We start from the raw sequence: 10,267 nt of genomic DNA, 5'->3' as shown, positions 1-10,267 counted from the left end.
CCTTGTCTGCTGCAGAACCATGTGAGATGCATCTCCACTTGGCGATGGAAGCCCTCTGTCAGTTTTAGCTGGAGTATCGAAGAGAAGCCAAGTTCTGCTACTCCAGAAACCAAATCACTTGTTTAGTCCCCCCCCCACCACCACCACCACTATCCCCAGATAAATCGTAGTGCTAGTCAGGGTGTGGGAACTCTGCAGGTGTTGCACTGCCCTGGACTTCATTTACTGGCCCTGGCTTGGTACTCTCTAAATTCTGTAAGTGTCCTCCGCCCCTCTCTTCCTGAACACCATTTGCCAATCCTTTTCTCCCAGCCAGCTACCTTAATGGACAAAGTTTCTTGTGCAGAGCCACAGTCCGCTGGCCTGCATACTACCTGCAGGGGGGTTAACTTTGGCCTGTAACTCCCAAATGCAGAGACTTCAGAACACTGATTTCTCTGTGTGATAAAGGAGGGGCTGCCTTGGATTTGGGGTGAAGGGTGGGGGGTTGCAAAAATAAGGGTTTTTTTTTTGTGAGCAGTGACCAAGTTGCTACCACTAGCCACTTTCCTCTAAGGAAACAATCCTGTGGTCTGAGTCTTTGTACTTATGTGAGTCACATCTCGTACCGTGCCCTGGACGCTGTTTCTAACACATACCACTATCATTCTGTGAAACAGACACAATAAATTATGTTGTATTTATGTGTTGGGTGCTGATTGCGAACAGCTTCTCCCTGTTAGAAGTTCTTTGGACAGACCACCAAAAAAATGTTTTGTATCAAGAAATAATCTTGAAATGCCACCAGCGTGAGGACAGGGTAGGTGGGTGGGGTGGCTGCCGTTTCCTAGCCTTTCTAAAAAGCATCTCTCTTCCTGGCCCTCGTTACTAGCTGAGCACCTCACCCTTATTAATGTATTTACCCTCCCTGCCAGGGAGGCAGCGCTATCATCCCTGTTATACAGATGGGCACCTGAGGCACAGCAAGACTAAGTGACTTGCCCAAGGTCACACAAGGCATTGTGGGTTGGAGGCAGGAATCGAACACAGGTCTTGAAAGTACTAACCTAATGCCCTTACCCCTGGGCCATCCTTCCTCTGGTCTAATATTCCTGGAGAAATGAGCTGCATTATCAACCTGCCAGGAGCCTGAGGGGCTGTACCTAACTTATGCAGATACATTTCCTATTTTTGCATGGTGGTGGAGCGCATGGTCATGTAAAACTGGCTTGTGCTTCTATATCTGTAGTTCATGGGCTCTCGAACAGGAGGGCATGAACAAGTTTCAGTGCATGAGGCCACGTTTCATGGTGGAGGTCGGCTCCCAATACTGCTTTCTGTCATAGTATGGGGTCACTGAGTGGAACAGAATGAGCTACTGGTGTAGATGGATGACTAGAGACCCCCACAGTTCAGCATTATGGTCCTGCAACAGTCGAAGGATAAAAAGTAAATACAGCTCAGATTGGCCCTTGGACTGTGCCTAGCTCCTTCACCCACCCGCTCCCAGCTTCAGGTATTTGGGGCCCTTTTCAGAGGTGCTGAAGAACCATAACCTAAATTAGTCAGTTGGAGCTGTGAAAAATCAGGGATTTGATCCTACGGGCCTCAGCACCTTTATCTACTTCTGCGGGAGTTGGCCATTGAGCACACCTCTTCGGTATTTAGCCTGCTGGAGAGGGGATTTCAGAGAACCATCCACTGTGTGCTAGAGGAAAAGGGTTTCCTTTGTCCCAGGATATAATCAAATCCTTGCTTGTCTAACATGAAGTCTGTCTACCAGTCATACCTGTTGGAAATAGAAATTCGATTGTACACAGAGGTTGCCCTGCTCGTGCATGGGGGGAAATGGCGCAGAGATGCTCTTAAAACTGAATTGGATGTTCTGCCGGAAGGCACTAGTAAAGTCTCTACACGGGTCACCCTAGGCATGTGTGAATTTGAAAAGGTCTCCAAAACTGTGTTAATGTCCTGCACAGAAGACATGGAGTTCTGTGAGTTGCCTCTAGAGGGTACTGCTTTCCTGCAGTGTAGCAGATGAGATCTAGCTCCAGTGTGTGGCCTAGGCCAGTGTCTTCAAACTTTTTTTCTGGCGACCCAGTGGAAGAAAATTGTTGATGCCCACGACCCAGTGGATCTGGGGATGAGGGGCTCAGGGCTGGGGCAGAGTGTGTGTGTGTGGGGGGGGCTCTGGGGTTTGGCCAGGATGAGGGGTTTGGGGTGCAGGAGGAGGCTCTGGGTTTGGGGGGACTGAGGGCTGGGGCAGAGGGTTGGGGTGCAGGAGGGTTCTGAGCTGGGGGTGCAGACTCAGGTAGGGCATGGGATGAGGCATTTGGGGTGCAGGAAGGGGCTCAAGGTTTGGGGGGCTCAGGGCTGGGGCACAGGGTTGGGGCATGGGCTTACCTCGGGCGGCTCCCGGACAGCGTCGCAGTGGGGGTGCAGAGGCAGGCTTCTTGCCTGTCCTGGCACCGTGGGCCGCGCTGCTCCCCGGAAGTGGCCAGCAGCAGGTCCGGCTCCTAGGCGGAGGTGCGCAAGTGGCTCCGTGTGGCTCTTGCCCGCAAGCACCCGCCCCCCCCCCCCAGCTTCCATTGGTCCGGGAACCGGCCAGTAGGAGTGTGGGCCAGTGCTTGGGGCGAGGGCAGCGCACGGGGTCCGTGGCCCCCCCGCGTAGGAGCTGGACCTGCTGCTGGCCGCTTCCGGGGTGCAGCGCGGTGTCAGAACAGGTAGGAACTAGCCTGCCTTAGCCAGGCAGCACCCCCCAACGGGACTTTTAACGACTTGGTCGGGGTGCGGACCAGAGCCCCCGCAACCCAGCGCCTTCCATCCCGCGACCCAGTACTGGGTTGGGACCTGCAATTTGAAAGCCACTACTCTAGCCTCACCAAGCAACCCTACAATAACACACCAGCACTCGTGACCTGACCAACCCTACAATAACACACCAGCTTGCACCACTCTAGTCTCACCAAGTCACCCCACACACATGACCAACCCCACAATCCCACACAGTCTCTATTACACAAACACGTAGGAAGCCTGGCAATCTACCACTGTTAGATGCAATGCGGTGCAAAGCGGTCACAATAGCCCCGAGGGAATTCTCTGAGCGCAGGGGCAGCATTGCGCTGGCAGGGGCATCCCTACACCACTCGCTCACCATCACAGTCCCAGCATACGGGCAGGGGCAAAAGGGCAGGTAGCCAGAATGCTTTGTCCTCAGGTTGCTCTCTAGCCCATAGGCAGTCTGGGGAAGGCGGCTGAAATTTGTGTTGGGGGCCAGTTAGGGTGACCAGACAACAAGTGTGATAAATCGGGACAGAGGGTGGGGGCGTAATAGGAGCCGATATAAGAAAAAGACCCAAAAATTGGGACTGTCCCTATAAAATCGGGACATCTGGTCACCCTAGGGCCAGTCCAGCCCCAGGCATCTGGGAGGTGTAAAGGTGGCCTCAGGGCACCATTGCACATGCTCTTTGCCTCTCAGGAAGTGCCACCCAGAACCAGGCCAAATACGGAGAGTAAATCAGGGCCCTGTTCGCCTCTTGCCTGGCTGACACAAACAAGGAGGCGACGGCCCGGCCTGGTCTCTGTTGCGCCCCCGTCCATGCCAGCCAGGGAGCACTGACAGCTCTGGCATTACTACAGCTCCACAGAGTCTAACTGAGAACAGAGTTGATGCTCCTCGGTCCTGGGAAGCTGGGAACATCACGCCCGGCTGGACGGTGTGCTGAGGCACGGCCTGCAGTGGGACAGCAGGGCAGGGACAAGCCGATGGGATTGACATTCTGGGCTAACGGCCCAACAGGGTTTTGATTTTCCTCCCCATGTCACAGGAGAGAGAAATAAATCTACACAGAAGGAAACAAATCTGGCAGCTACTGTAGAAGCCCTAAGGTTTGACACAACAAACTGGCCAGGGAACGATTTTCCTAATTCCTCCTCCGTTGCCCCCCAGCTCTGCGGGCAGATCCCTGACAAGCCCTGATTAGCCTCTGAACAGTTACCACTTTGTTCCTGGTGTCATAGAATCCTAGAATCTCAGGGTTGGAAGGGACCTCAGGAGGTCATCTAGTCCAACCCCCTGCTCAAAGCAGGACCAACACCAACTAAATCATCCCAGCCAGGGCTTTGTCAAGCCTGACCTTAAAAACCTCAAAGGAAGGAGATGCCACCACCTCCCTAAGTAACCCATTCCAGTGTTTCACCACCCTCCTAGTGAAAAAGTTTTTCTTAACATCCAATCTAAATTTCCCCCACTGTAACTTCAGACCATTACTCCTCGTTCTGTCATCTGGTACCACTGAGAACAATCTAGATCCATCCTCTTTGGAACCCCCTTTCAGGTAGTCGAAAGCAGCTACCAAATGCCCCCTCATTCTTCTCTTCTGCAGACTAAACAATCCCAGTTCCCTCAGTCTCTCCTCATAAGTCATGTGTTCCAGACCCCTAATCATTTTTGTTGCCCTCCGCTGGATGCTTTCCAATTTTTCCACATCCTTCTTGTAGTGTGGGGCCCAAAACTGGACACAGTACTCCAGATGAGGCCTCACCAATGTCGAATAGAGGGGAACAATCATGTCCTTCGATCTGCTGGCAATGCCTCTACTTATACAGCCCCAAAACCCCGTTAGCCTTCTTGGCAACAAGGGCCCACTGTTGACTCATATCCAGCTTCTCGTTCACTGTAACCCCTAGGTCCTTTTCTGCAGAACTGCTGCCCAGCCATTCGGTCCCTAGTCTGTCGCAGTGCATGGGATTCTTGCGTCCTAAGTGTCACGTAGCAAACACTGAAATATCAGCGGTGCTGGTGCTGGGTTTCTGGCATTCGGCTTCCGCAGTGGATGGAGAGCCCATGTGTGCTTAGCCAGACGGTAAACGGGCTGGAGCTGTGAGTTGATCAGCACTAAGCTAACCAGCAATAGCTGGTCACATCCATCCTGTGGCTGTGTAGAAGGGCATGATGGAGAGGAAGCTGGTTAGGGTATTAGCATGGGCTTTGAGAGACTCAGGTTTGGTCCCCTGCTCTGCCACAGACTCCCTATGAAACGCTTAGGTGCAGATCCTTAAAGGGATTTAGGTACCTAGCTCCATTCATGCCAATGGGAGTTAGGTGCCTACATCCCTTTGAGAATTTGGGGCTTAGCTTCTCTGTGCCTCAGGTCCCCATCTGTGAAATAGCACTGCCCTGTGCTCAGACCTTACAGCAAGGGGGCTCAGATACGTCCCTAGAATAGACCAGACAATGGATTTATAACTAGTGTCACCCTCTTGCCTACTCTGGTGGTGCATGATGGGTCCTAAATGCCCTGGGCTAGGAGTTAATTTGCAGCAGGCTTTTACCGGGTTAAGCGAGAGGAAAAAATACCAGGGAACCCACTTGCTACCGTGATGTTGATTATTTGTATTACCACGATGCCGAAAGCCCACAGCCGAGCTTGTGGCCCCATGGGGCTAATACGTAGTGGCACGTACAGCACCTAGCGCCATGGGGGACTCAACCTTGGGTAGGGCTCGGCCCCACTGAAATACAAGCAGTAATAATAATCCAACCCCAAATGAATCCTCCAAGGCAGCACCCCCAGAGGATGCATCTATCCATCCCCACACACAATCTATCTATCTCCATACACCCCATCTATCTATCTAGCTAGCTAGCTAGCTGTCTATCCCTGTACACCCCATCTATCTATCTATCTATCTATCTATCTATTCCTGTACACATCCCTCAGTCTATCCATCCCCATACACCTATATCTAGCTAGCTACCAAGGAATTTAGAACCCCAGATTTCCAACTCAAGAGTCTTAATTCCACTTGCAGCTGATCTGCAAGATGTACAAACTCTGGCACCGAGGCCTTGTATGTGGGGATGGGGAATCAACGAGGCATTGGGGGAGGAAGCAGGGTGATATTGGGCATAACCATTCATGACCAATCAGGAAAGAGTGGGTAATTTTGACTGCAGCCCCCCCTATCCCTGCCAACATAATGCTCCAAAGTGAGTCACTTTTCACCCTTTTGTTTGATCACCGAGATAAAATATAACAGAGTCTCCCTCCCAAGCGCAGCCTCCACCCCGCCCCGTGCTGCCCCAGGACAGTGCTCATTGCCAGGCAGAGGCAGCCAGGTGACACAGGGCCTTTCTGTGCAAGCGTCAGGAGTTCACGCTGCTGAGCAGCTCCCCCCGGTGTGGCTCCAGACCCAAGCAGCCCACTTGCTCTGTGATCCACGTGGGGCGGTTCTGATCCCGATGACACCAGTGCAAATGAGTTGTTGGCTCGGCTGAAGTCACTGGGTCGCACTAGGGCCAAAGCAGAGCTCCCCTGTCTCCCTGGGTCCCCCAGGGAATGAGTGCAAAGGACGGGCCGGGGTGGCTCGGAGGGAGGAACACAACCCTCCTGGTTTCATTCTTGGCATTAAACATGGCTGGAGAGATGGGGGAAGTGACCCATTGCAGCGAGGGAAGGAAAGCGCATGGAGGAGGCTACAGCCTCCACTTACCCATGGGGGCACAGGGATACACCCCCACCCCCCCAAAACACAGACACAGCTGCATGCCCTGCCAGTATTGTGTGGTGCTGAGCCAGGGTCCGGGCTGGGGTTGCACAGATCCTTGTCTCCCTGGGAGAGGGAGGTCAGGGGAGAGGGCAAAGGTGGAAGGGGAAGCAACAGTAAACAAATGTCACAGTGCCAGGCCAGGCGAGGGGAAATGTCCACAAAGGAAGGGGGCCGGTTAGAGAGGTGCCCCAGATAAGCTCAGAGTCAGCTGGCTGGATCCTCAGGAGAAAGGCTTGAGGAGGGAGATGGATGCAGAGATCTCCTGCTCCCAGCAGGATTCATTCGAGACCTGCAGCGTCCTAGGATCCCCTCGCGCTTTACAGCTCCCAGCACTGAAATGCAGCCACCTCTAGGGCAGAGCGCCGAAGCCACGCAGCAACACGCTGCCGAGTTTTGGCTCACAAGGGCACAATGCGCCAGCTGCCTACTCCAGGAGTGTCCCCTTACCAAGGGGTGACATGGATGGGAAAGTCGTCCTGATCCCTGGGATAAGAACACGCGACTGCAGCGACCCCAAGCCACATTCGGTGGAGGTAGAGGCTTCCTCTCCTCCCCAGCAAGCTCCCCTCTGCAGCTGCAAACTCTCCCCTCCCCACATGGAGGAGGATTGCTGAGTGCTGGGGGGGGGGGCAGGTGGAAGAGCCCTGAGGGGCCCTAAGTGTCTGTTGTGCTTCGCACAGATCCTCCCTGCTCTCCCCGATGACAGAACGAGGAGGATGAAACACAAGGCGACCTCTAGCTCCCTAGGAGGGGACCCCACACAGCAGAAGCACATGCCCCATGGCTGCAGCCCCCCTGTAGGCCAGATCGCGCGTCCGTGTCTGCTAAACAGTTTAGATTTGACTATACCCCGTAATCGTCTTGTTACAGATTTGTTGTAGCGCAGTGGTTAGAACAGACGGGGCTGGGAGGGTGTGTGGGCAGTGGAATCAGGAGGCAGGACGCCTGGGTTCTTTGCCCAGCTCTGGGAGAGTGTGCGGTCTAGCGGTTAGAGCAGGTGGGGCTGAGAGGCAGAACTCCTGGGTTCAGTGCCAGCTCAGTCATTAGCGCATTGTGTCACCTCGGACAAGTCACGTCTCTTCCTGTGTACAAAGGGGGTGGTGCCTTCCCTCCCCCCCGCCCCCCCCGAAGCACTGTGCGGCAACGTGTGAACCGGCTGTGCCATGCCAGCTCTCACTACCGGGTGTCCGGGCACCATCACGTGCCTTTCGCCAAGGGAGGCTGTGATGCTGCGCCCAGAGGGGCCAGTGCAGAGAGACAGGCATGTGTCCCCCCCCAGGGCTGAGCCTGCTGCCTCCAGAGCGAAATCGAGCCTGTGGTGGTCGTGTGAGGTGCCACCCACTGCCCCCCCCCACTGCGGTGAGCCTCCCCCCATCACACCCCAGCCTCACATCAGCCTGCTGGGAAGGGGTCACCCAGAGCCTTGAGGACCGTGCACTGCCTGGGTAGTCCTGCCTCAATGGGTGGGAGTAACTTTCCTTCCTGCGGGGTTGGGTTTGCTCCAGTCTGACGCAGGGACCTGCAGTTTCAGGCAGCAGCTGGTGGGCACCTTTTCAAAGCTGCTTCTGCAGCGTTTCGGTCAGTGACTCCCGAAGGCAACCAGGCCCCGAGGCACAAAGGGCGCTGGGCTCCTAACTCCCATTGGTTTCAAGTTCAGCCCTCTGTGGAGCTGGGCCTCGGCCACTGTGGGCATTGAGAGCCGTGGTAGCCATCTGGGGCCCCGAGAAAGACCCTGCTTTCAGGCCCCTGCCCCGAGGCAGAGAGGAGTCCCAGTACGTGTGTGCTGGCTGCACCAAGGCCCTGGGGTGTGAGGGCAGGGGAGTTTCAGGGGAAAGGAAGGAGACTCAGATTAGTCATAGGGCTGGCCGGCCAAAAAACAAGAATTCCGTGTTGCAAAAATGAATAAATAAAAAAATCAAGGTTTTGATATTTGTTTCCATTCTGACTCGGAAAGAAAGCCAAACCTCCTGAAACAGCCCCCGAAATAGCCTCACGTCTAGGGTCAGGTCACTCACCTGGGAGACTGGCAGGGCTTAACGCTGTCTGAAAAAAGTGAGGGCTGCCTATCATAACCTGGGGGGAGCAGCAGCTTTGGTAAGCCAGTGCTTAAAGTGCATGCCAGCTGGTTTCTATGGCCTGGTCTGCAGCTCCTTGCTGCTCCTCACACTTTAACCACATGAGAGACCTGGGTTCAAGTCTATGGCAAATCGGGGACTTGAACCTGCATCTCCCACATTGTAAGTGAGAGCCCTAATTATCGAGCTATTGCAAATCAGCATTTTATGATGAAAGACTCCAAAAGTTCCCGACTAGTGCTAATTGGTAATGACACTGTAACACACTGGGGACCACTTAGCAATGCCTGGTTATCACTACACTGCACACTACAGTTGCCTGGAACTTCAAGGCAACAGCAAAGACACCTGCCTTGTACAAAAGCCCAGTCCCTGATGCTAAAGGAGAATCTCCATTAGCAGTATAGGGCATATGACACACAGTCAGGACTCTTAGGTTCCATTCCTGTGCATGACCTTGGGGAACTCTTCACCGCTTATTGCCTCGGTTTCCCTCTCAATAGAACAGGGCTATTGATCTTTCAGCTCTGAGGATTTGATTTACAAAGTAGACCTATTGTTCAGACTATTTTTGCCAGGCCTACCGGTGGTGGGACGGGTAATTGAGACAACACGACAAACCCCTTCTCCTAGGAAACCGCCAGGGGACCTTTAGTGTCCGGACAGTGGGAGCATTTCCAGCTGGCAGTGATTGACCGTTTCATTTCTGTTAATCTTGGGGCTTGTCCCTCCCCCTCCTCCACTCCCCAGAAACCTAACCCATGAGCTAATGTACTTGATTGTGACACCCCCGCGCAGCAAGGAGTCACAAGCGTGTGCTGCAGAATGCACGGCGCACACAATAAGAGTCATTGCTCAGAACAGGTACCCACACGACCTGGGTAACTATCCCCAGTGCCACATGACGAGCTGTGCTTGCCCAACGCCGAGCCAGAGCCGAGGCAGGGCGTCACGCTGACGTTGCTGGGAGAAGCTTCTCCGGCGTGCTTTCCCTTGGCTGGGAGAACCAGTTGCCCCAGTGTGCTGATGGGCTTGTGAATCATCCATGTCATCTCCCTCCCCCCTGCCCCGCCCCTCTTCAAATTTAAACAGCTGCTGCCCTCTGACCCTGCCTTGGTTTTAACCACACAGCAGCAGCCAGGCTCCAGCCATCGCTCACCCCACCCACCTTCCTGTGCCAGGAGGTCAGTGTGATTAATAGCGTCTCTGCCAGCCAGGGCAGCCCGGGCAGGATGCAGCTACCGGTGTTAGCAGCTCTCCTCTGAAACTGACTGAAGGCCTGGGGCTAGCGAGAGGGGCCCCTGGGACTCTCCTGTGCGAGGATGGGGCCGGGGCTCATTTCTCGTAGGAGGCTCTGTTGCCCTGGGGCTTCCCCCACCTTAGCCACCCAGCTCAGCTTTTGTAGGGGGAAAGGGGGCAAAACAAGATTATCCTTGGAGGACCAGCAATCCTCTCGGTCCCAGTGGATCTGGGCGTTAGTGCTTCCTCCCCCCATCCAATCCCTTTCAGTTTGGCCCACCCCCATTCTTTCTTGCATAGGGGACTCGGGCAGCAGCCAGGCCTCGGGGTCCCCTATCAGATTTCGGGATTGTCCCAGGAATCGAGGGCTCGCAGAGATCCAGTGTTCTACCACGTTGTTCACACAAGCCCTGTGA

The sequence above is a fragment of the Natator depressus genome, chromosome 25, assembly GCF_965152275.1.
Source record: "Natator depressus isolate rNatDep1 chromosome 25, rNatDep2.hap1, whole genome shotgun sequence".
NCBI lineage: Eukaryota > Metazoa > Chordata > Testudines > Cheloniidae > Natator > Natator depressus.
The sequence above is the reverse complement of the archived record's forward strand: the minus strand, read 5'-3'. Positions refer to the sequence as shown.